This window comes from Mauremys mutica, chromosome 6 (genome assembly GCF_020497125.1).
Source record: "Mauremys mutica isolate MM-2020 ecotype Southern chromosome 6, ASM2049712v1, whole genome shotgun sequence".
Classification (NCBI taxonomy): Eukaryota; Metazoa; Chordata; order Testudines; family Geoemydidae; genus Mauremys; species Mauremys mutica.
Genome location: NC_059077.1, coordinates 49,605,189 through 49,631,622, shown reverse-complemented (window position 1 = coordinate 49,631,622; position 26,434 = coordinate 49,605,189).

Sequence of the window (26,434 nt, the reverse complement as noted above, 5' to 3'; positions counted from 1 at the left end):
GGAGTCAGAAGCCAGGAATCAGAGCTGAGGGGGGCAGAACCAGGTTACCTGGAGTGATGTGAGGCAGGGGGCAAGGCAGGAGCAGGGCTGGGAACAAGTGGACATAGGCACTATCACAGCCATGGGCAAATGCTTTGAGCAGCTGCTAAACTGCTGCTGGGCTTAAGAGCCAGTCTGCTGACTCTACCAACCAATCAGGTGGCACAGCCAATCAGACAGCCTACTACAGGCCAGCTGTGCTTGTTAAGTTTCTGGAGACTGGCTCTGCTGCAGACTCTGCTTCTAAACAGGCTTTTCTGCAGACCCTGATTTCTGACACCCACAATTCTTCCCCATTCCTTCTGGTCCATTGCACGGGTTCATAGGTCTTGGAGTTCGAGCCCTTTTCTCTTCATGTTTCTCTACACAATCTTTCTATAATATCCTCAGTCTTACATAGCCTATCTTGCTGTCCTCTTTCTCTCAGCTGTATCACTGGTCTTTCTTCTCCCATTCTTATGACATGTCCAGTCCACCTCAAATGTGTTCTATCCAACCTATCTGTCACTGAGAGTTCCAAGGTCATTTTCCCCCTAATTTCTTCCATGAACATGCTGTCTACTCTCCACTTGCCTGCCATTCTCCTCAGTATATTATTTTCTACTATCTGTATCTTCTATCTTTTATCCATTTTCTTGTGTCCACTGGATGAGGTACACCACATATTCTGATAGGCATGTGTAGGATCCCTGGATCCTGAATGGTGTGTTGTGGAGGATGTTGATCATTGTAGCAGTGAAGACATGTCTACAGGTTTTGCATCTGTTGTTCTGGCAGGGTCTGGTGTCGCTTTGAGTTGGTGGGTCCTGGTCTGTGGGGAGCTTGCATCTGATAAGCTTGGAGAGGTTGAGCAGTTATTTGAAGGGCAAAAGAGGGGGTTCAGGAAAGATTTCAAGATCCATGAGTCCTACACATGCCTGTCACAATATGTGATGTACTTCATCCAGTCCACTAAATGTCCCAATAGCAACTATGTGCGTGAAACAAGAGAATCACTACACTCTTGAATGAACTCACACAGGAAAATAATAAAAGACAAAACACCATATCACCCATGGGGAACACTTTTCACAAAGCAGTCACTCTATATCTGACCTTTCAGTCCTCATCCACGAAGGAAACCTGCCCACATTTAGAACAAATTTCAAACTGAGTCCTGGGCTGATGTAGACTTAGTTGGCAGCATCCTTAAAGAGATCAACACTGGCAAATTTGTGAGTTCAAGTAAATCACTATGGTGACTGAAGTCTTCTGGTTTTCAAGGAAACAAGCTCTGCTTGTTTGAAGCCTTGCAAGAGCTAGAAAGCACTCTGCTAGAACTGTGTTTCAGAAAAATATATCCTTATAGATAACAAGCACACAGTGGTAAACATTTCTGAGTTTTTAGAGGCAAAGCAGAAGGAAAATTAAGAACTATATGACTTTGAACATATGGGGGTCAGATTCACAAGGTGACAGTAGCCACCATTCACAGTATTTCAATGCTTTGACTCCACACAGTGACCTAGTGATAAAAAAATTGTTTTATTATGGAAATATATCTGCTAAACCTAACACACAAGCACTGGAGGAGGAAGAGCAGAGTACCCTTAATCTGTGGTTGCCTCTAAGGGCTTGGCTACACTTACAAATTTGCAGCGCTGCAGCAGGGTGTGAAAACACACCCTCTCCAGCGCTGCAAATTGCGGCGCTGCAAAGCGCCAGTGTGGTCAAAGCTCCCAGCGCTGTCCGTTATTCCCCACAGGGAGGTGGAGTACGGACAGCGCTGGGAAAGCCGCGGCAGCGCTTTGAAGTGTAAGTGTAGTGTGACATGTACACTCCCAAAGTTTACAACAGTCTCATGAATGTTAAACGGACCTTTTAACCAGGATATATTACTTGTGGTGGAAATATTGCTAGTCATTTTTCTGCAGTGGTGCAGTGATAGAAGGTGGGTATTCCATAATGTATTTAATCCAAACAAGCCAACACACTTATGTGTAGTAAATACACCCCAGGATTTGATTCAGACAAAACTGAATGGCCCAAGTCTAGATGCTTTCCAGTATCATCAGCCTAGGGGAGAACAGGAGGGGAACAGAAGGGGGAACAGGAACAAAACATATTTGCCTACACAAACAGAGTGAGCTCTCAACAGCAACAGCAGACAGCACTAGTGGAGTAACAGACTAGTGTTACTCTCTCTGATCAGTTGTAGATTTCAATAGTATCCACAGTGTTGTTTAGGTATTACAATTTTTACTCGCATGTGAAATAAATTCTTAAAAGTTTTGGATCTGACTCACAATTTCAGACTGGTGGTGCAGTTTATATTAAAGAGAGAACAAAACTAAATATGTAAGACCAAGTGAGAAGCAGACACATTAAAAAGAAGACAATAAAAACTGGGACAACCATGTTTTCTTGTCAGATGACCATTTCAGATCTTAGCTGCCTGTGGAAAATTAGTCAGACTCTTTTTCTCAGCCTGGGACTATGTAACAGTTTAGATGAAACTGGTCCTTCAATTAATTCTTACAACTATGGTAGGAGTTAGCTGTGGGTGGAAGTAATTAAAAGACACATAGATGCATCACTTGCTGCAGTTTAAGTCCCCCCCATTTGCTATCATTCTTCTGGTCTCTAATAAGGATCAGTCTATGTTAGAGGTACACTACTTGAAAATGTGTTCCTCTTTATATGCAGCTATTTAGCTTGGTGGATGCAGCCTCAGTACTGGACATTTGTGATGGGATTAACTTTTCAACTCAACAGTAAATTTTCATTTGTCATGGAAACTATGAGTCATGAAAATAATTACCTAAACTTGACTTATTTGCACCCTGTAATAAAGCTTTTGCAAGATATGAAATAACCAACACAAGAGATGCAGAACTCAAGTGTCCTTGACTGTGGTGGTCTGCAGATAAAAATGAAATACTTCCAGATGCATATTTTCCAATACTTTCTCTCTTTTGTTAAAAATACAGTTAAACTCCGATAAAAGTATACACATGCATGTTTGCCACCAGTGAATTAATGTAATATAGCAATATCTCAACAAGATTTGTTGACAAAGTCTTCCACCGAGGCTGGACATTAACACAAAGAAAGCTTCTTTAATATTTCATCCCCTAGTGTTAGCTTCTCAGTGCTCTGTGCTTCTGAAAGTAAACAAAGAAATCCCTGTTTAGTCTCAATGTGGATCAAAAGATGTATTTTGCAGAGAAAGACAGATCTTGTTAACTGTGGTTAGTGGAAGTGTGTAACAATGCCTTACTCTCTTGTTGTAAGGGGTCTAAAGCCAAAAGTGCATATTTCTTATTTCTTATGACTGCTTGCATCCGAAGAAGTGGGTATTCACCCACGAAAGCTCATGCTGCAAAACTTCTGTTAGTCTATAAGGTGCCACAGGATTCTTTGCTGCTTCTATTTCTTATTTATGTTCCTTATTTACATCTGCAGCAGAAAAATGAGCTGAAAAGTAAGGCACTAATGACCATCCTTATTTCTTTTTTTTTCCTATGATATATGATCAAAATATTAATACTGCATTTTATTGTAAAGGATTTATTAGGGAAAAATGTATACCAGTCTCTAAAAACACAATAATATTTAGTCTCTGTGTATAAGCTGTTTACACATTTGGTACCAGGAAGAGGATTTCTCAAGTGTGGCATTGTCAATTTTGTGTGGCATGTGTCAAAAATCGAGTCTAGCCACCCTGCCAAAGTCATAAGATTAACTTAAAATAATAATAATAATAATAATAATAGTTAATAATAAAATGTTGGGGTCTGTTCATTGCCTTTTAGTGTTGGAATGTTTAGGGGGGGTCACATTTTTCAAGATTTTCTCTATAATCATGAGGGTCTAGATAACTACCTTTTAAAGAAAATGAAAGCTGAAATTCTCACTTATTCACGACTCCAGTAGCTGAAGAACATCAACAATTATGAGCCATGTGATAAAATCATGAGAATTGGTTATAATACAAATGCTGGGCACATTTTGCATCGAGTTTAGCATCAGGAAACCCCAGTTCTTGATGCCTAAGAGGACAAAAGATTAATGTGACTGAAATGTGTAATGCTGACAACACGGCAATAAAGTGATAATGTAAACTCTGTGGTCCATCAGGGTTTGGTTCTCCACATCCAGCAGTTTTATACCAGCATAACTCTATTTATTCCTGCTTTACTCTGGTGTAAGTGAAATAAAATTCAGAGCCACATCCTGTTTTTATTCTATGAACGTCTCCATTTAAAAATAAAAACCAGTGGGCTATCTATTAGAGCTGGTCAAAAAGTTATAAGTGTTTCACAAAAAAGTCATAAAAATTAGTTTTCTCAATCTTTTTTCAAAAATTTTTCAAAATATTAGCTTTTGGTTTTTTAGGAGTTTGGGGGTTTATTTCCATCTCTCCTTTTTCCACTTTCTCTCTTCTCTTTATTTTTTATATTTTGTCTGTGGAATAAAAAACAGGGCAAGGGAGTAGGAAAACCTAATAAATGAAAAAACTGAAAATAAAAAAATATGTATTTCCAATTTCAAAACATGTAAACGTTTTAGTTAATTCATTTTCTTTTTCCTTGGGTGAACACATAAGAAATGTAACTAGCTGGCCAATTTTCATCTAAAAATAACTTTTGAACAAAAATTGTTACTAGTTTAATGATATATACTTCAAAACCATTTTATTCCATTGGATTTGATTCTATTGTAGTCTATATACTTTCTTGGGCTATGTCTACACTTACCACGGCATGTTGACTATGTATACTGCATGCCACTCCCCACCCCCAATAGTGTCCCACTGCCAGAACATTTCCCAGCCACAGTGAAAGGCTCTGGGATCAGGGAAAGACTTTAGCCCGGGGGAGGCAGTGGGGAAAGGCTCCGGCAGCATCCCACTGCCAGCGCCTGTCATCATTGCCTCCCCCACAGGGTCGGCTCCAGACCCCAGCGCGCCAAGCACGCGCTTGGGGCAGCGTCCCGCGGGAGGGCGGCAGGCAGCTCCGGTGGACCTCCCGCAGACGTGCCTGTGGAGGGTCCACTGGTCCTGCGGCTCCGGTGGAGCATCCACAGGCGTGCCTGCGGGAGGTCCACCGGAGCCGCGGGAGCAGCGGACCCTCCGCAGGCACGTCTGCAGGAGGTCCACTGGAGCCGCAGGACCGGCGACCAGCAGAGCACCCCCCCGCGGCGTGCCGCCCTGCTTGGGGCGGCACAAATCCTAGAGCCACCCCTGCTCCCCCCATTGCTGTGTGTAGTTACACACCGCAGTGTGGACGCAGCCTGCTTTTCACCACAGTGCGTAGCTACACATACACTATATGCCGCCACCAGTGTAGACAGGGCCTTATACTGCTCTCATCACTGTAGTTTCTGAGCACCTTCCAGCATTGCATTAAGCAAAGTGATTAACAACTGTCATGTGTTTTTTCTCTCACCTTCTCGCTGGGCAGAAAAGTGTATGCCCATCCGCATCCTTGCCTTACCATAGCCTTTCTTTCTGTCTCTCTTTCTTCATCCCTGTTTCTCTCTGTGTCTCTAGCTCATGGGTGTGGGAGCACGAAATCCTTACGCTGCTGCTGTCCTTGTTGCAAAGCCGCTAATGAAGGATTGCTGTTTGAGCCCCCTCCTGGTTTAGTTATACTTTTTGGCATGACTAATTTTTGAGCACCTGGACTATCTCATAGGGCCTTGTGAAAATATTGTTTGGGTATCAAAGCACTCTAGAAACACTAAAAACACCGGCAGCTTGGGCGTGATAACTAGAAATTTTACCCTTTGGACTCAGCTTCAACTAAATGGGCATTAAATAGCTATTTATCCCTGCCAAAGCTTTGAAAGTGTTGGTCTTGGTTTTAAATCCTGTCACCCCTGAACAGAGATGAGGATTAGGTGCTGAGAGGTAAACTGTGAGATGGAAAGACATATACCAACCCTCCATACTCATATATCCCCGTTAAAAAAAAATTCTAAGCCTGGTAATCATATCATTTCTACACTGTGACATATTCCTAGGTGGAGCATCTACAGTTCCTTTTATACCTAATTCAATAGAAAATGTCTTTTTCTTTGAAGAAGGTACTCTGAATTCAAAGGTAGCCTGCGCATCCTGTGATGTGTGAGTTGCTTTTTTTTTTATTGAACAGTAATGCATTGTAAACTCTAGAATAAAACTCCAGCTGCCCCTTTACACACTTGGCTCTTTTGGCAATCATTCAGTATTTCTTCCTCTTGAATAGTCATAATTCATATAGAGAGCCAGCCAGAAACACACACTTCTTTTTCATTTGGCTTTGTCCTCCTTTTTGGCTGTATATCCCTTTTGGTAAAATGGGTAAACTTGGCTTTATGAGCCATAAAACTGCAGGATTTAAGGATTCCGTTATTTTTGAGGCATTAATAGCATTTTATGGATAAAGCATGGGGAAAAGCTGCATAATTAGGTTACTGGGAGTGGGGCATGTGCCTTGAGAGGAGATAATAGAACCCTTAGTTTGGGACTCCTGTGTGTGCCAGATATGAGTTTGCATTTCTAGATCCATTTCAGCTGATGAACTAATTTCTGATTAAATTTACAATGAGAATCTTGTTCTTGATTTTTGTTTTCCGCATGAGTGGTGATATTTGATCAGCATCAGAAATATAGATATGTCATGAGCAATGCATTTGTCAATAACTCTGGATGAACATGGCCTGATTCTCTGTCACTTACACTGGTTTTACATTTCTGTAACCCCACTGACCACAGTGGAGTTATTTCCGATATACCCCAGCAGAACTGAGACGTACAAGCCTATATACAAGACTCCAACCCAGAAACTAGGGCTGTTCTTCGTATCATCTTCCTGAATGCTTTTGATTCATTGTAAAGCATTTGATGCTAATGTTTTATTCTTTGCCAGAGGCAAAAAAGGGTGAGGTCTCCGACTGGCCACCCCATCATCCTACCCCTAAACCTTCCCTATATGTTGGGTTCCAGAGTGCTGGCACTAAGAGAGACTACACCCCTGCAGCATTGCAGAATCCATTGTGCTCAATGTCCACATTCCTTCTGCAGAGCAGAATTGCTATTGCCACAGTTCTGCTGTCTTTGGCACACTCAATTCATACTTCGTGTTTTACTCAGCCCTTCCTCAAGCACAATCCCACAGAAATCAATAGGAAGTTGCCTGAGAAAGGACTAGAGCTGTTGTAGGTTTTACTCCTTTAAAACCCTCAACTGGGTTTTCCCTGTATTTACAAATTCATCCATCTTGGTTCCAGAACCAGAACAAAAGCTGGGCAGCGGACCCATTTCTTTGTACAACTTGGGACTTTGATCTTGGCCTTCTATAATCAGCAGACAATGACCTGCTCCTTAGGGTGCAGCTTTTGCATAACTGGAGCTGGAAAATTTGCATTAATCACTCCCTAGGAATGTCCCAGGAAATCCATTTACCATTTATTGTCCCAAAAATCCCCACTTGTCTGGCACATTTTTTATATAGTCTTTTGACCGAATTACTCTTGTCAGATCTCACATCTGTCACATCTCCCCTCTAGGTAAGTTACATACAAGCCCTCCTTAACACATACAAAGTCTTCCAAGGATATTGCAGGAGAGTGTCACAGTGTGCAATTAGTTGTCCATCTGGAGAAAACTTTGAAGTTCTCACTCACTCACTCAGTTTCTACTTAGTCCTTCGTATGGCAAAACTTACGGGAGTTTTGCTTGAATAAGTTCTTAGTAAAAATGGAGTCCCCAATTGCAGCCTCTTATGTCAAAACCAATGGAAGAGAACCAAAGTGGAGGAAATCCTGTGAAGTTTTCTCTCAGTGAGATTTTGCCAGAATCAGTCAATGTGGGGATTGTAGAACTATGCCACGGGGCTCACTCACAGACCGGGTGGATTGACTGGGATCAGTAGAAGGGGCCATGGTCAACCATTGGGAGGCATTATGGCTCTAGAACAGTTCTCAGTCTGTGGTGCCATAAGATCCCTGGGGCTAGTTTGGGGATGATGCACTGAACTGAAATATTTCAATTCAGATTTTCACCAAAAAAATTACTAAAAATTCACTTCTTGTCAGAATCTGTGGAGCTAAAATGACTTCTAAAGTGTCAAAACTTTTTTTGAAAAAATCCTATTTTAAAATGCATATTATTCCTCTTGTATTTGACAGCTAAATAAGTTTAATTTTACATAGTGGGAGGAATATTTTCCATTTCAAGGAAAAAATAAAGCAAATAACTTTATTAGAGTTGATTGAAAAAAGGTGACATTTTATTAATTTTTTTCATTTTTTTTCATTTTTTGACATTTTCTGTGAATTTATTGAGTATTTCTATGAAAAAATTGAAATTACTTTAAAAAAATTGTATTGCACTCTTGTGAACTATTTTCTGCCTGCTCCTTCGCCACCCCCCCCCCACATTTTCTTCCAGTGGAAAAAGGTTAAAAAATTGCAAGGTGTTTTTTTTTCTTCTTGCCAAAATTAAATTATGTTTTTTTTAAAAATATTTCATTGTGAAATTTATCATTGAAAGACAAAAAATCTGAATCAAAATATTTTTTTCATGGAAAAGTCAAAGCAGAGATTATCATTTATCAGTCAACCTCCTATTGTGGTCACTTTAATTAGATTAAGAAGCTGCAGAGATGGGCTTTGAAGAGAATTGGATCCAGTTCTCTAGCTCAAGGACTGTAGCTGTCCTATGTGGTCTTGAGAAATTGGAGAGAAAAGGACTCCATCAAGGTTACAGAGGATAACACAAGAGAAAACACTGAAGGAAACAAGTCTACTCAGCCAAGTGGATGGACTAGAAGACCTCATTAAACTCTGCTTTCTGTCCATCTAATTCAGTTCTCTGTTACACATATGTAAATCTGGAGTAACTCGTGTAACTGAAAACAGATTTTAGATTCATCATTCTTGGTGGGGCTTTCCGAAGAATAAAAAATTGAAGTCATAGGTAAAGTTCTAGGAGGGGTGCAATTTCTCCATGTTTTCATCCATTAGCCATACTAATGTGCTGCTTTCTCCCTTATAAGGCAAGATCCCTTTCACATTGTACCAAAGAATCCTTGTTTTATTAAGCTGATTTGTCACATAAAGAAAAGTACTGGACTCAAACTTATCATCAGTCCAATATCCAGATTCTAAGTGTAAAGAAGTCTTACTACCACAAATGATTATTCAATAATAACATGACCATTCCGTGGTCATTTTGTTTTAGAATGAAAGTAGAATAAAGTAGATCTAAAATTGAATGATACACTCTATTCGAAAGAAGGCATCCAACTAAACTTCAATGAAGTTGTAGAGAGAAGAATGCTAACACTGATCACTGAAGTTCTTTTACTTGAAAAGAAACACATATTTTGGGAGAATAATCAAACATTGCCTCCATCACAGCTTTTGAAATCCTGTGATCTACAGGATTAGAAAATGTCATTAATTGTCTTTTGAATGCCCCCAGTGTTTATTGCCTAGAAGATAAGTGAAGATCAAAGGTATCAAAGTGACTTTAGGGAAATCCAGAAAAGTCCACTTCACTTAAGCCCACTACATCCAGGAAATTCAAATCAAGTGGACCTACTTTCCTCAACTCACATCCTTGTGAAAAGAAACATTTTTTTCAAAACCCACGAGTATAAGCATAGACATAGCATAATGGCATTTAAATTAATATTTATTATTGCATTATATTTAAAGAAAACCGCAAGGTGAGCCTATACATTGGAGCTGTGCAAAAAAATATTAGCATCAACCTCAAGCCCATTCAGTCATAGCCTTGGGTTTAAAATTCATTGTGTACATTGAACCTTGTCCCATGTTCTCAACATGTTCTTAAACATAGTTCAGAGTGCTCATGCAGCTGTGCCATGACAACCCAAGCTGCTTTCCCTTCCTCAGCAAATACATTCCTGCAGGAGGTGCCCCTTGGAAGTTCAAGTTAATCAAACTGCAAGTATAAAACAGGGTTTCGAAAGAAAATGGAACAACTTGCATGAGGAAGTTCTACTCAACCTAATTAAGGTTTAGAGAATTAGCCCATTAACGATTAACCCATAATGGGCTCCAACTATTGGATAAATGTGTATAGTAATTGAGACTTTTTAAATATACAGTATTTGCCATATTGAGGAATGACCTCACTATAGTCAGTGCAGCTCCTTCTCATACATTTTAACATTTGTAACCTTCTTAATATTCCATATAACAACAAACTATGGAACACACAGCTAGAAAAGCCTAGCTAAAAGAATCCCCAAATCGCTTAAATGTCCTGCAAAACATCTATAAAAATAAGTGCTACAGTATGGGGAAAAGAGAACGTAACTGGAAGGAAAATGTATAGAAATTAAAAATAACTCACATGTTGAATCTTGGAGAAGGAGCAGTCTGATAAAAGAGATCTTTTGAATATTTTATGCAAATAGTGAAAGGTAGCATTCTATTGTTCATTCAGAATATCCCAAAATGCTTTGCAGCCCATGAGTGTCTTTTGTGAACAATCATAAACTGCACTGAGTTCACCTTTACGCTTCCCCTGAGACTGGGGAGGGCCTCCCCCATTGGCCCCTTGTGCAAATCACAGCAGCCAAAGGACACTTAGCACAAACAATTTTCACACACACATGCCATTGTTTATATATAACTATGGGCATTTTTACAAAGAATAGCCCCTCCCCAAACATTCATGCAAACAGAAAATCTGTTCAGTAAGAAAGCTTGTGAATGGTGAATAACACAGAGGCCAGAACATGGCTGAACCAAATAGTGGGTTGGAATTCAAATAAACATTCTTTTTGCAAAATTCAGGCAGTTCTCCTTCTTTTTACTATTGTTTGTTAATATTTTACTATAAAGTATGTGTCATAATGGAGTGATATGGTCTATAAAGTCCCCTCAGAAAAGGGCTTTTATATGTGTTTTAGAAAATATGACAATTAAAAGCTACAGTAATAATCAGTGAGCTATAGCAATAAGGTACATCAGTGAAGGGGTGAATTTCTGGGTTCTTGTGCACTTCTCGGGTGCCTGGCCTCCATGCCTCAAAATACACCCGGAGCATGAATCAATGCATCCCTTGTAATGACTAATTGCTTACATAAGGTTAATTCTGAGACATCTCCAGATGGGTTCCCAAACACTTGCAGTAGTGTCTTTAACCTAGAGAACTTTGGCCCAAGTAAAGCATTCATGCTAAGGGAAAGGATCAAATCCCTTCCAGACACTGAGGCAACAGACACAAGGATATATTCCATTCATTTAACAAGCCAGAACTGGAGCAAGAGCTATGTAATACAATCACAGCGGTAGCAATAAAAAATACAGTGAACAGAATATTACAGTCAGCCAGTGAAAGATGAAGCCAGCTGTAGGATTACAGAACCTGCACGCCCAGACATTTTAATAATACTTATGGCAGACATAGTGCTGTATGGTAATACCAATGCAGTGAAACATTAGAAATTGAAATAACTGAGTGACCAGCAAAGAAAACAGATGGAAAGCCAAAAGCCTCTCTAGTGAAACTACACTATACCAAAAGCTTGAGTCCTAGGTTCATATACAATGGTCACCATTAAAAGTCAACATCAGTAACTGCTCAGATTCATTTCAGGGCTTGTCTACACTACCCGCCAGATTGGTGGGCAGCAATAGATCCAGTGGGGATCAATTTATTGCATCTAATATGGATGCCATAAATCGACCGCTGAGTGCTCTTCTTTCGACTCTGGTACTCCACCAGAACGAGGAGCGCAAGCGGAGTTGATGGGAGAGCATCAGCTGGCGACTTACCGCAGTGAAGACACCGTGGTAAGTAGATCTAAATACGTCGACTTCAGCTACGCTATTCATGTAGCTGAAGTTGTGTATTTTAGATTGACCCTGCGTGGTAGTGGTAGTGTAGACAAACCCTAAGAAATCACAGTTGTTTCCTATAGGGAAATACAACAGCATCTTGGATGCTACCATTGTGTTGTGAAGAGGGAGTGGCAGGTTACAAGGAACCTTTGCATGGGGATGGGGGGTGAGGGGGAAGGCATGCCATATCCCTTGAGCATTGTGGTGATTTGCTCTGTGAAAGCACCACCTACATCTGGTCAAACAGGTGGTGTGGTATCTGAAAGGGTTAAAGACAGACAGAGATTATGGAGGCAGTAACAAAGGTTATACATTTAGGACTGAAACTGCATAGTTATGAAGAGGGAAAACACAAGCTTAGCCTCCAGTGGTAGATTCTAGTCATTTTTTTCAGACTATAAAATTCATCAGGAAGAGGGTCTAGCCCTGAGATATTAATCTCTACAGACTGTTAATTGCTTCTTTTTTTTATTCAGCTGACTGTGTATTTAACATTTCCTTCTGCACTGAGACCCTGATCCTGCAAACACTTATGTGCTTAACTGTGCTTTCAATGGAACTATCCAAGGCAGTAAAGTTAAGCACATGCATAACTGTTTATAGGATCATGGCCTACCTTCATTTTTGTAAGATGGAGTTTTGTAACATCATTACAGCTGTACTATTTCTTCTGATGGATTTATATCATTCCTCATGATAATTCGCAAAGGTTGTAGTAACAGTTTGAAATTGTAGTGGTTTGAAATACCATAGTACCTGCTTGGTTTCTTACCAGAGGGATAGCACTGTGTTCCTGAATAGTTTTTATGCTAACCACTTATCATATTGTTAACATTCTTTGCCATGTTTTATCTTGTTTTCTCTCCTAGTCACCTCATTAAGCAGTAATGTACCTTCTGAAAACAAAAAGGGAATCAGCTCATTTTTCTGGATAATGTTCAGACCCTTTGCTTATGGATCAAATGAATGGTTTCCTACAGGCAAAGCAAAACCTCACTCTCTCCCCTCTGGCAAGTATTACATGAGCAGTAGCTTGGAATCAGCCATCAGCTACCTTGGCTGATCCTGAAGCTAGATTAAACTTTTTTTTTGGTGCGAGGGTGGGCAACAATAGGAACATTTCGATGAAGGATTTCAGGCAGCTATCCTTGACACCATATTTGGTGAGTTCAAAAAAGCATGGTGAGTTTGCACAACAACTCAAGTAACTCTAATTTCATTTAGTATCAGTGAAATTAGAAATGGGAGCATGACAGACCTTTTAGGCTATCTAAGCTATCCCCTTACCTGCACAGGATTGTTCCCTTGTCACGGTCTCTGAACAGTTTTGTCCAGTCTAGTTCAACTGATTTCACATGTACTAAAGCTAAAATCACATACAGGAATAGTCCTACATCCTCCTATCAGTGCTTGCTGATATTCCTGCAGACATGGGGCTATGAGAATTTACATGCTAGCTTTGAGATTAGCTACATTTTATGCTTGAGGAACCACTCCGGAGGGTAGGCAACATCTGGATAAATCCCTGTAATTAAGTAATAATGATGCACAGAATCTGAGCATAAGACCATGGCAAATTTCCTTCTAGCAACAACTGATTAATTCCGGTTGGAGCTACTAAGGAAAATCTGAAGGTGCTCTGTCCCTTCCATTCTGTCTCTGCCTCATCGCCCCTTCCCCCTCTAATTTATTTCCTCTCTTCTTTCGTGTGATCTCCTTTCTACTGTGTGTCTGAACCCAGGAACACTGTTTCTGGACAAGGAACACAATCCATCACTCATCTGTGCTAGCTCTAGGAATAAGAATTGTTCCTCCTGCAATCTAGATTTTAATGACTTCTCTTGTAATAGGGAAAGAGAAGCCTCTGACTCCCAACACAAGCCACATTGAAGGGACTGCTGCAAAAATCACTTCTTATATGGTGAAACATCCTTTAGTGTCAACTGATCACATTCAGCTTCTTTCTCTGTCTCATTGATCTACTTCTCTGCCTCAGTGAGAGTGGGGCAAGTGAGAGTGGGGCAAGTGTTGCACAGTTTTATAAACCAGTGAGATCTGCACATCCAAGCTGAGTGTGATAAACTGTCAGGCCAATAAATGTTTTGCCTTGAACTCCTAGCCAGAAGGTGGGAGAATGGCACCCCCCCTGGAAGTGATCCTTCCCTTTTAATTCAAGGCACATATCTCCAAGTCATTTACCAGCACTCACACAGCAATGTGTTAATCCCAAAACAATTAACGGAGCCCTGCAATGAAATGTTTCCCCTTGTCCCTCCCCTCGCCTACCCTATGGAACAAAACACTCCTGTTTCTTTTTCTGTCAGACCGAGTGACTACAAGAACCATATTTAAACTCAGATAAAATAGAGACATATCCCTTATGGCCTAAGTGTAAGATGTCATTTAAATAAACTTTCACAAAATCACCAAGTACTCTGCTATAAATGAGTGATTCTTAATGCAGCCAGTGATCAACAAACTCACTTCCTAATTAAGTGCAGGAACATAACGAGGAACAGGGCTTCCTTTGTTTAACCAGCCCATGTGAACTCCAGCCACAAGTCCCCAGACGCTCCTAACTCCTGCGTTCAGAACTTGCAATTAGTACAGAAGGAACCAGGTACTACAACAGAAATGCTTTGACAGTGGGTCCATTCACTAGCAGCCAGATGTGAAGAACTTTCAGAAGGGCCGACCATCTCACATATTGTGTGGTGTTGTGTGACACTATAATCTCTGGTTTTTAGCCCTACAATCAACAGGCATTGTCATTTTTAATGCATTCTAATTAGTTGTTAAGGTTTAGAGAAAAGTTTGCCAATCCAAGCATAGCCATTGAGGTGGTTGTTCAGGTTGGTCAACACACTTTGTACTGTATGTACCTTACCCCCATCAGCTTCATTAATGGGTGGGATCAAATGTTAATATGAGCAAATTATATCTTTTTTATTTTATTAATTTAAGTGGATTTCATATATGCCTATCTTAAATTTAGGTACACAGAATAAAAACACCTACCATGACCAAAGATAAAATACATTAATAAAATGTCATCAATAGACCTTCAGTCAAAACAAGAGAATCCTTTTAAGATAGGGTGACCAAATGTTCCAATTTTATAGGGACAGTCCTGATTTTGGGGGCTTTTTCTTATATAGGAACCTATTACCTCCCACCCCCTGTCCCAATTTTTCACACTTGCCCTCTGGTCACCTTGCCCCCTGGCCTCATTTTCATAACTTCCAACCTATCCCCTGATATTCTGCAACACAGGAAGAGCCTGAAGAATAGTGAGTCTTCTAGCATGTCCTGAATATGAGTTCCGCCACATTGTCACAATGATGTGCCCACTAGAGGTTAGGCATACACCTTATTTTACACCCTTTCACCCACATACACCCGCATGTGTTTGGTGACCATATTTAGTTGCCTCTGTCCATGCGTGGCAATCCGGAGAACCATATTTGGGTTCCATTTGCTAACACAAACTATTTATGTCAATACATTTACATTTGCCTTTTCACACTATTTCCAATCCATAAAAGCGGTTAACCTTGTGAGCACATAGTCCCCCAAATCCCCTAGAAATCCATTATTTAAAAAATGTTTTGTTCCTTTGCTGTTTATTTATTTATCCCAAAGGTACATATTGCAGAAAGCCCCTGTAATCTTATAACCTAGGTCTAACTCTCAGACTAATGTATAATAAGTGCTTATGCTAACTGCCAGGCCTTACTAAACTTTATGCTTATAGCAAAGCCTGTTTCCAGAAATACTGTAAATAATGGATAATAGCATTCCCCTAAGCATCTATTCTTATCCTATCATATCAATGATAATACAAAAGCCTCTATCTCAGGAATTCCAAGATCAGGTCAGGGTCAAAGGTCAACAAAGAGTTTCCTACATGGCTAATATAGTAGAACATAAACTTGGAATAACTTGTTACTATCATTGATGGGCACAAATTGCTGTTCTCAAAGAAGGAAGGAAAGAAAATGGATTTCTACCCAGATAGCCAGCTCAGCAGATTACCCTTGTTCATAATACTGTCAATGAATTGATGTATTACTAACACCAACAGAAACAGCCTCATAGAACAGCTTTCTGATAGATAAGAACACCCTGAGTATGGCTAGGTGAAATTTTAAAAATAAATAAATGCTTGTCCATTCATTTGAAGACAACCAATTTTCTTCACGTGTATTTGTGACTCTTTTTAATTGGTTTGTGCAAACAGCGGTGTGAATACATTTTTAGCCACAGAAAGACAAAATAATACACATACACATGAATATTCTCTCTGAAAGGGTTTGCATGACCATTTTGAAATCTCCTTGTGGGTTTGGGAATCACAGACTCAGGGACCACAAATACCATGTGACTTAAGTGACAATCACACAGCACAAACAGCAAATTATGAATAGCAAATACACAAATTAGTTGTCCTGGCAAATAGACTGAGCAGTCCATAAACTTACATGTGTTCACATACATCACATTCATTGATTATCAAATAAATTCAAACAGAGAAGGCCAAATCGGCTTGTGTTAGAGAAAAGAATTAATTCAACAAATAATGTGTTCATTGTGAATAGTTTGTGCAGCTTTAGTTCCAATTTCTACTGTTGGAAGCAAAAATGCACAGGGGGATCCTTATCCAAAATGCAAACACAGATATCACATAATCCAGCATGAAAAAAATAAATACCCTGGACCACATTTTTAGAAACACCCTCTATATTTGTGCCTGCATGTAGTGGAGGCAAACCCCACATTTACAAATTCAGACAAGTAGTTTGTTATCCATATAGAAACAATCTTTAATCTTTGCAAATGTTATCAAGTTGCTTGTCCATGTTATTTCCCTTACAGATAGTGAGCTCAGAATGTCTCTGGGGTAATGTGGCCATAATACATGCTTCAATCTGTTTCATGTTTTTTAATTGCCTGAAGCTAGTTGCACTATGCTGGATCCAGCTTTCTCAGGATAGTCTAAACTATCCCATGTAGTCATATCACAGAGGAGTAAAAATAAGAGGTTTTACAGCAGCCAGTTCTGAAAACTGAAGCCAGCGTGGACTCCAAACAGAAACTCCTCTTAGGCCTGGTCTACACTAGGAGTTTATGTCGAATTTAGCAGCGTTAATTCGATTTAACCATGCACCCGTCCACACCAGGAAGCTAATTAGTTCGAACTAGAGGGCTCTTTAGTTCGAATTCGGTACTACACCCCGACGAGGGGAGTAGCGCTAAATTCGACACGGCTATGTTGAGTTAGCCTATGTGTGGACGGAAATCGACCTTAGTAGCTCCGGGAGCTATCCCACAGTGCACCACTGTGTTGACGCTCTGGACAGCAGTCCGAGCTCAGATGTTCTGATCAGCCATACAGGAAAAGCCCCAGGAAAATTTTAATTCCTTTTCCTGTCTGGCCATTTTGAATCTCAGTTCCTGGTTGGACATCGGGGTGAGCTCAGCAGCACCGGCAGCGATGCAGAGCTCTCCAGCAGAGGGGTCCATGCAATCTCATTGTAGAAAGAGGGCCCCAGCATGGACTGACCGGGAAGTCTTGGATCTGATCGCTGTGTGGGGCGATGAGTCTGTGCTTTCGGAGCTGCGCTCCAAAAAACGGAATGCAAAGACCTACGAGAAGGTCTCCAAAGCCATGGCACTCAGAGGATACAGCCGGGATGCAACGCAGTGCCGCGTGAAAATCAAGGACCTGAGACAAGGCTACCAAAAAATCAAAGCGGCAAACAGACGCTCCGGAGCCCAGCCCCAGACATGCCGCTTCTATGAGGCACTGCATGCCATTCTCGGTGGGTCTGCCACCACTGCCCCACCAGTGACCGTGGACTCTGAGGATGGGATAGTGTCGAGGGGCAGTTTCTCGGCGATGTTCGCGGATGGGGAAGATGAGGAAGAGTTTGTGGAGGACGAGGCAGGCGACAGCGCTTACAATACTGCTTTCCCCGACAGCCAGGATCTCTTCATCAGCCTCACAGAGATCCCCTACCAACCCTCCCCGGCCGTTAACCCGGACTCTGAATCAGGGGAAGGATCAGTCGGTAAGTGCTATAAACATGTAAACATTAATTTTTTTAAAAACAGGAATAAAAACTATATGAAAAGAAGGTCAATACATATAGGGATCGAACAGAAATCCTCTTGGGACACTTCCACGAAGCTCTCGTAGAGGTACTCGAAAAGCCTCCGCAGGAGGTTCCTGGGGAGAGGTGCCTTATTGGGTGCTCCGTGGAAGCACACTCTTCCACGCCAGGCCATCCTGAGGTACAGTGGGAGCATTGCCTCCACCAGCATGGCAGCATAGAGCCCTGGTCTGTGCAGGGATTCACGCAGCATGCGCTCTCTGTCTGTCCTAGTGACCCGCCTCAGGGTGATCTCGCTCGGCGACTGCTGCATCTAATTAGGGGAATTAATGTAATGTTACTATTGTGAATGCTTGACTTTTCCTTTGCATAACAATGACCGTCGTTTAACAGCCACGTGGTGGAGGCTGCAGAGGGAAAGCATACAGGGATCTTTCCCGGGGACAGCCGCAAGGGGCTGGAACAGGGTCAGACTTTATGCTTTCCAGATTGCCTGCAGCAGGAGGGCACTGCTATCCATTAACTGTTAAGCAGCCTAAAGTTTACGGCTTACCAGGCCTGGCTGCTACACGGATTCTGCTGTCCTGCCCCGCTTGTCCGATCTCCAGTGCAAGACCCCAGGCAATGAAAGCGAATGCCGAAAATTCGAACTTGTCCTGAGAGCACATGAGATAGGTGCCCTGTATGGTCTTGTTCACAGAAACTGAGTAGACTGTGTTCAGTGTTCGCAAACATGTATCTTTGAAAGGAAATCACTTCCTTTTTCCCATCACACAGCTGCGGCTGTTTCCCGACCTGCCCCGGCATCCCCCTCACAGAGGCTGGCGCAGATTAGGCGGCGAAAGAAAAAGACTCGGGAGGAGATGTTCGCTGAACTGATGGCCTGCTCCAGAGCCGAGGCGGCCCAGCAGAGCCAGTGGAGGGAGACCCTCTCTCAGCAGCAGCGCTCACACAGCGAACGGGAGGACAGGTGGCGGCAGGAAGACCAGCAGGCGACTCAAACGCTGCTTGGACTAATGAGGGAGCAAACGGACATGCTCCGGCACCTTGTGGATGTTCTGCAGGACCGCAGGCAGGAGCAGAGAGCCCCCCTGAACTGTATCTGCAACTGCCCTCCCCCGCCACAAAGTCCTGTCCCCCCCTCACCCAAAATCACAAGAAGGAGAGGCGCTAGGGGCCGTGAAAACTGTCACTCCACCCCAGCAGAGCGCTCATGTACCAAACAGCTCTCATTCCCTAAAGTATGAGAATTGCTTCCCTCCTGGCTCACCCGATCCAAAATCCCAGTTTCATCCCCCAACTGTGTAGTTGAGTATTAAAAATAGTTTGCTGTTCATTACTGTTTCCGTCATGTTTCTTTGCAGAAGACTTTGTGTGAAGGGGAGATAGGGGTTTGTTAATTGCATAGGACAGCCACCATTACCAGGGTACAGACATGGGGGCAGGATCAACAGCAGGTCACACACAGAGTGCAGTCACTAGGCACCCGGGTCACTCTGGGAGGTGTCTGCTGCCCCAGGTCAGTCTGGGAGGTGTATGCTGCCCCAGGGTCCGAGCGTCTGGCATCCACAAATGGCAAGGCAGGCTGCCCTTACCATGCCCTTCCACCCTAGCCATGGACCTCTCCGATGCCCTGAGCCCCAGCCAGAGCCATCATCCCCCTACACCTACTCACCCTTCCCACACACCCCTCACCCCTTCCTGCACACCCTCCGGTAACCGTCCTCCCCCCAGAGACCGCTGTAGGAGCAGGAGCCTGTCAGTCCTCGAGTGTAGAAGCGGTCTGTACATCACTGCACACCATACCCACCACAGTCTGCATCCCTGTTTGAACCCTTTAACGCGAATTCGTTAGTAAAGAAAACTTTGTTAATTAAAAATGTTCCAATAACTTTATTTTTAAACGTCTGTTGGAAGGGGGAAAACATGGTGAACGGGGTATGTAACCGCTGAAAAAAGTCAATAGTAACTGAAACAGGGGCAGGTTCAGCTTCTTTGTAAAGAGACTGGACAGTCATAGGTTACCCTGCTCTCTGAGGAACCTAGCTTTCAAAGCCTCCCGGATGCACAGCGCTTCCCGCTGGGCTCTTCTAATCGCATGGCTGTCTGGCTGAGCGTAATCAGCAGCCAGGCGATTTGCCTCAACCTCCCATCCCGCCATAAAGGTCTCCCCCTTGCTCTCACAGAGATTGTGGAGCACACAGCAAGCTGCAATAACAATGGGGATATTGGTTTCGCTGAGATCCGAGCGAGTCAGTAAGCTCCTTCATCTCCCCTTGAGACGTCCGAAAGCACACTCCACCGCCATTCTGCACTTGCTCAGCCGGTAGTTGAAGAGCTCCTTGTCACTGTCCAGGGCGCCTGTATAGGGCTTCATGAGCCAGGGCATTAGCGGGTAGGCTGGGTCCCCGAGGATCACTGTAGGCATCTCCACATCCCCAACAGTTATTTTGTGGTCCGGGAAGAAACTACCTTCCTGCAGGCGTCTAAACAGACAAGAGTTCCTGAAAACACGCGTGTCATGAACCTTGCCTGGCCACCCGACGTAGATGTTGGTAAAACGTCCCCTATGGTCCACCAGTGCTTGCAGCACCATTGAAAAGTAGCCCTTTCGGTTAATATACTGGCTGGCCTGGTGGGCCGGTCCCAGGATAGGGATGTGAGTGCCATCTATAGCCCCACCGCAGTTTGGGAATCCCATCGCGGCGAAGCCATCTATGACGACCTGGACGTTTCCCAGGGTCACTACCTTTGAGAGCAGTAGGTCAACGATTGCGTGGGCTACTTGCATCACAGCAACCCCCACGGTAGATTTGCCCACGCCAAAGTGGTTCACTACTGACTGGTAGCTGTCTGGCGTTGCAAGTTTCCAGAGGGCTATGGCCACTCGCTTCTGCACACTCAGGGCTGCTCGCATCCGGGTGTCCTGGCACTTCAGGGCAGGGGCCAGCAAGTCACACAGTTCAAGGAAAGTGCCCTTACGCATCCTGAAGTTTCGCAGCCACTGTGATTCATCCCAGACCTGCAACACTATGCGGTCCCACCAGTCCGTGCTTGTTTCCCGGGCCCAGAGTCGCCGTCCCATAGCATGAACATGACCCATTGCCACCATGATCTCCGCGGCGCGGGATCCCATGCTTTGTGAGAGGTCTGTGCCACTCTCACACTTCATGTCCTCACCGCGCTGCCGGAGCCTCCTCGCCCGATTTCTCAGCAGCTGACTGTGGAAGAGGTGGACGATAAGGTGCGAGGAGTAGACAACGACCATAAGTGCAGCGATGATCGCAGCGGGCTCCATGCTCGCAGTGCTGTGGCGTCCGCGCTGTCACTGACCAGAAAAGTGCGCTAACAGATTTCCCGCCGGCGCTTTCAGGGAGGGAGGGCGGGAGTGACGGTTGAATGACGACAGTTACCCAAAACCACCCTTGACACATTTTTCCCCCAGCAGGCATTGGGGGCTCTACCCAGCATTCCAATGGGAAGCGGGGACTGCGGGAACTGTGGGATAGCTGCCCAGAATGCACCGCTTCCAATGTCGACGCTTGCCCCGTTAGTGTGGACTCACAAAGTCGAATTAGTGTCCTTGGTGTGGATACACAAATTGGACTTCATAAGGTCGAATCCACAAATTCGACCTAAGTTAAATCGAACTACTCTTGTAGTGTAGACATACCCTTAGAAATGTTATTTAAAAACAAATGCCAACTTCTAACTGATGACAAGATTGATTTACCTTCTGAACTAAGTTTGAATGCATCTTTAACAGCTTTATTCCAGTAATGATCTAATAATTAATATCACAAGTATAAGGAACGAAAAGTCCGTGATAAAGTAGGCAGCTTTTTCCAGTAACACCTCTCCAGCAATGTACTTCATGATTATGTATTCTCCATTATATGCGTAACTCGGCTTGTTATGTATTACACAGTATCAGACAATAGTCAGATGGATTATTAACCTCCTTATCAAAGGCAAAACCAATGAGGAAAGGGAAGAGTGAGTTGGACATCAGATCTCTTGTAATAATACTCTTTGTTTACAGAATAATGAACAGCTCTCATTAATCAGGAGCCAGCTGTGGCAGTGTATGAGTGAGGAATAGGCATACCTTAGAGTTCAAGAGGTTCTTAAATTCTCATGCTATTTGGATGGGAGTGTGCACACACATTTGCAAAACTATTTTTAATCCTTGAGCCATTTTTTGTGGCAATGTTTTGCCCTGGTGGCAATTCATTATATAGGGTTAGTTTGTGTTCTGGCGTCAATGAGCCAATGTACCTACCTCAGCTTACACTACCTGAAAATCTGTTCCAATGTATTCTTCTAGTTTAAGAGAAGTCTGCGTAGATTAAGATTAGAAAAACACACATCCCAAAGATAGCCTGGAACAGCTAGGTACCCAATATATGGTGTATGTGTGAGAGTGAAAAAGATATAGATATAGGGCCAGATTTCCTGCTAGTGCATTTTAGCACAGCTCATTAAAGTCAATGCCATTGAAATCAATGGAGCTTCACCAAAGAATTTGGCCTGCATTTATTTTTCCGTTACAATTTTTCTTTCTCTGCTTCTCCGCTCCCCTTTTCAGTCTCTTTACACTGTTATGTTGTTTTCCACTCTATCTACTCCGCTCTCACCCTATATTTTACTTTGGATTCTTTTCCCCTCTGTGCAGTCTCTGCTCCTTTTTTCAGTCTCTCCTAGGTAGATCCTGAATCCCATGATGCTGGCATTCGATTTGTACATTTAAATCCACAATATCCAAGTGGATTCAGAATAAGGCATAAGAAGTTGACCCATCCTTTATACTAAGTATAGCACAGTGATTAGAATCTTCAGTTAGCCAGCTATTGATTTTTATTATTTTTTATTATTATTATTATTATTATTATTTATTTCATGTGATTTTTGTTAGTATATTTCTTAAGCAGGGATTCCTGATGGAAGAAATAAACTCAGTTCATTTTCATAGAGCCACAGAATCATAGAAAAGTAGGGCTGGAAGGGACCTCAAAAAGTCATCAAGTCCAGCCCCCTGCAGAGTGGTAGGACCAAGTATATATACCATGGTCATCCCTGATAGGAGTTTGTCCAACCTGTTTTTAAAATCTTCCAATGATGGGGATTCCACAACCTCCCTGGGAAGCCTATTCCAGAGCTTCACTACCCTTATAGTTAGAAAGTTTTTCCTAATATATAACCTAAAATCTCCCTTGCTGCAGATTAAGCCCATTACTTCTTGCCCAATGTTCAGTGGACACAGAGAACAATTAATCACCATCCTCTTTATAACGGTCCTTAACATGTTTGAAGACTGTTATCAGGTTCCCACTCAGTCCTCTTTTCTCAAGACTAAATGTGCTCAGATTTTTTAACATTTCCTCATAGCTGATGTTTTCTAAATCTTTTATTGTTTTTGTTGCTCTCTTCTGGACTCTCTCCAATTTGTCCACATCCTTGCATCTTCCTCTTCATCACATCCTAATACATCTGGTCTACTGCATTGACCATCTGCTGCTTTCTGGTACTGCGTAGCTATAATCCCAGCTACAAATAGCCAGTTTCAGCCCCCAATGCAGCTTATGCCAGATCTCAGCTGTGCTCATGTGAAGGTCTTTCTATGTGATAAAACAAGGAGAGAGAGAGAGAAATTAACAGAATTTGAATAATCTTATACCACTTTGGTGTGGGTGTTGACAGGCAGTAGCTGAGTGGGAAGCTGCGGTTATTGCTATGTTAACAGGTCTCTCCATAAATCCATCATATTAGGGGACTCCTTATGTGAGGTGTGGGAATTAAAATAGGTGGAAAACAGGAAATATACACCAACAATAAAAACTGGTTTTTAATGAAAACCACATCGGCAGTTTTAAAAAAGAAAAAGGATTTCACATACAAACTAGACATATTGGTTTATCCAGGTGAATAACTGTAAATGCTGAAAGTCAAATCACTATGTAATTGAGTATGGAAAGATATAATTGAAAGTACAGTGCAGATCATAGCAAATTTGAAATGAATCTTCATTTTTCAAAATTACAATGATACCTAAAATCTATTCTGCATAAGACAAAAATGTGGCTATATTACTAATGGTATTATTTAATTAGCTGTACAATATAATACCAAACTATATAATTTTATTTTGTATAGTGTCTTTCACAAAATCTGTGACCCCAAATAATTTCTGCAAGTATAATACCTCTAGAATTAAATAACAAGTAGATATCAAGCCAGTTTCCCAATCAGTGAATTTGACATATATATTGTGACGAATATCAATATTTAATTACCTGACTGGCAACTATTAACATTTTCAGAAAATCAGAAATCCAGATTTACAAAAGCCCTTTCTCAGGTTATTTTTGTCAAGCCTACTGGGCACCTATCTGCACCCTTAGGTTCCTAATTTCCTTTGTATATCTGGCCCTATGTGATTTAGGAGCCTAAGCCCAATTTTCAAAAATGACAGGTGATTAAGCGGCAAAGAGTCCTGTGGCACCTTATAGACTAACAGACATATTGGAGCATGAGCTTTTGTGGGTGAATACCCACTTCGTCGGATGCATGTAGTGGAAATTTCCAGGGGCAGGTATATATATGCAAGCAAGAAGCAGGCTAGAGATAACGAGGTTAGTTCAATCAGGGAGGATAAGGCCCTCTTCTAGCAGTTGAGGTGTGAAAACCAAGGGAGAAGAAACTGCTTTTGTAGTTGGCTAGCCATTCACAGTCTTTGTTTAATCCTGAGCTGATGGTGTCAAATTTGCAGATGAACTGAAGCTCGGCGGTTTCTCTTTGAAGTCTGGTCCTGAAGTTTTTTTGCTGCAGGATGGCTACCTTTAAATCTGCTATTGTGTGTCCAGGGAGATCGAAGTGTTCTCCTACAGGTTTTTGTATAGTGCCATTCCTAATATCTGATTTGTGTCCATTTATTCTTTCCTGTAGGGACTGTCAGGTTTGGCCGAAGTACAAAGCAAAGGGGCATTGCTGGCAAACGATGGCATATATTACATTGGTGGACGTGCAGGTGAATGAACCGGCGATGGTGTGGCTGATCTGGTTAGGTGCTGTGATGGTGTCGCTGGTGTAGATATGTGGGCAGAGTTGGCATCGAGGTTTGTTGCATGGATTGGTTCCTGAGTTAGAGTTACTATGGTGCGGTGTGCAGTTACTGGTGAGAATATGCTTCAGGTTGGCAGGTTGTCTGTGGGCGAGGACTGGCCTGCCACCCAAGGCCTGTGAAAGTGAGGGATCATTGTCCAGGATGGGTTGTAGATCCCTGATGATGCATTGGAGGGGTTTTAGCTGGGGACTGTATGTGATGGCCAGTGGAGTTCTGTTTGTTTCTTTCTTGAGTTTGTCTTGCAGTAGGAGGCTTCTAGGTACACGTCTGGCTCTGTTGATCTGTTTCCTTATCTGTTTCCTTGTGCGGGTTTTGTAGTTTTGAGAATGCTTGATGGAGATTTTGTAGGTGTTGGTCTCTGTCTGAGGGGTTGGAGCAGATGTGGTTGTACCTCAGTGCTTGGCTGTAGACAATGGATCGTGTGGTGTGTCTGGGATGGAAGCTGGAGGCATGAAGGTAGGCATAGCAGTTGGTAGGTTTTCGGTATAGGGTGGTGTTAACGTGACCATCATTTATTTGCACTGTGGTGTCTAGGAAGTGGACCTCCCATGTAGATTGGTCCAGGCTGAGGTTGATGGTGGGGTGGAAGCTGTTGAAATCGTGGCGGAATTTTTCCAGAGTCTCCTTCCCATGAGTTCAGATGATGAAGATGTCATCAATGTAGCGTAGGTAGAGAAGGGGCATGAGTGGACGAGAGCTGAGGAAGCGTTGTTCCAGGTCAGCCATAAAAATGTTGGCATATTGTGGGGCCATGCGGGTGCCCATAGCGGTGCCACTGATCTGGAGATATATATTGTCATCAAATCTGAAATAGTTGTGTGAGGATTAAGGCACAGAGCTCAGCAACCAGTTGTGCTGTGGCATCATCGGGGAGGTGGAGGGAAAGAAAGATTATTCCAAATAGGGCTTGTAGGCCTGTAAGCTCATTAGAATAGCTGCTACAGAGGGCGAAGGAAAGATTTCCCAATATTTCTTTTTCTAATTAAGATCAATCTTAATTTAAAATAAAATAAAACGTTTTTATCCCTCAACACTCCTTAGCTACCTGCTTTTACTAACAACAGCCATTCTAGAGAATTACATTCCAGGCACTGAATCCCTATGTCAAGAAGATATTTTTGTTGATTCTTTAACTGAGGTGAACAGACATCATCTTTTTCTAGTCAGGCAGCATCTCGAGCTGGTTGGTTTCTTCCCACAGGATTAGAAAGGACATTGGATTAGTCAGGAGGTCTTTCAGTTTGTTGGTAACAGATCCAAAGAGTTCATATTTAAGTATAGTCTTTAGGTCATAAAGAACTAAAATTTCATA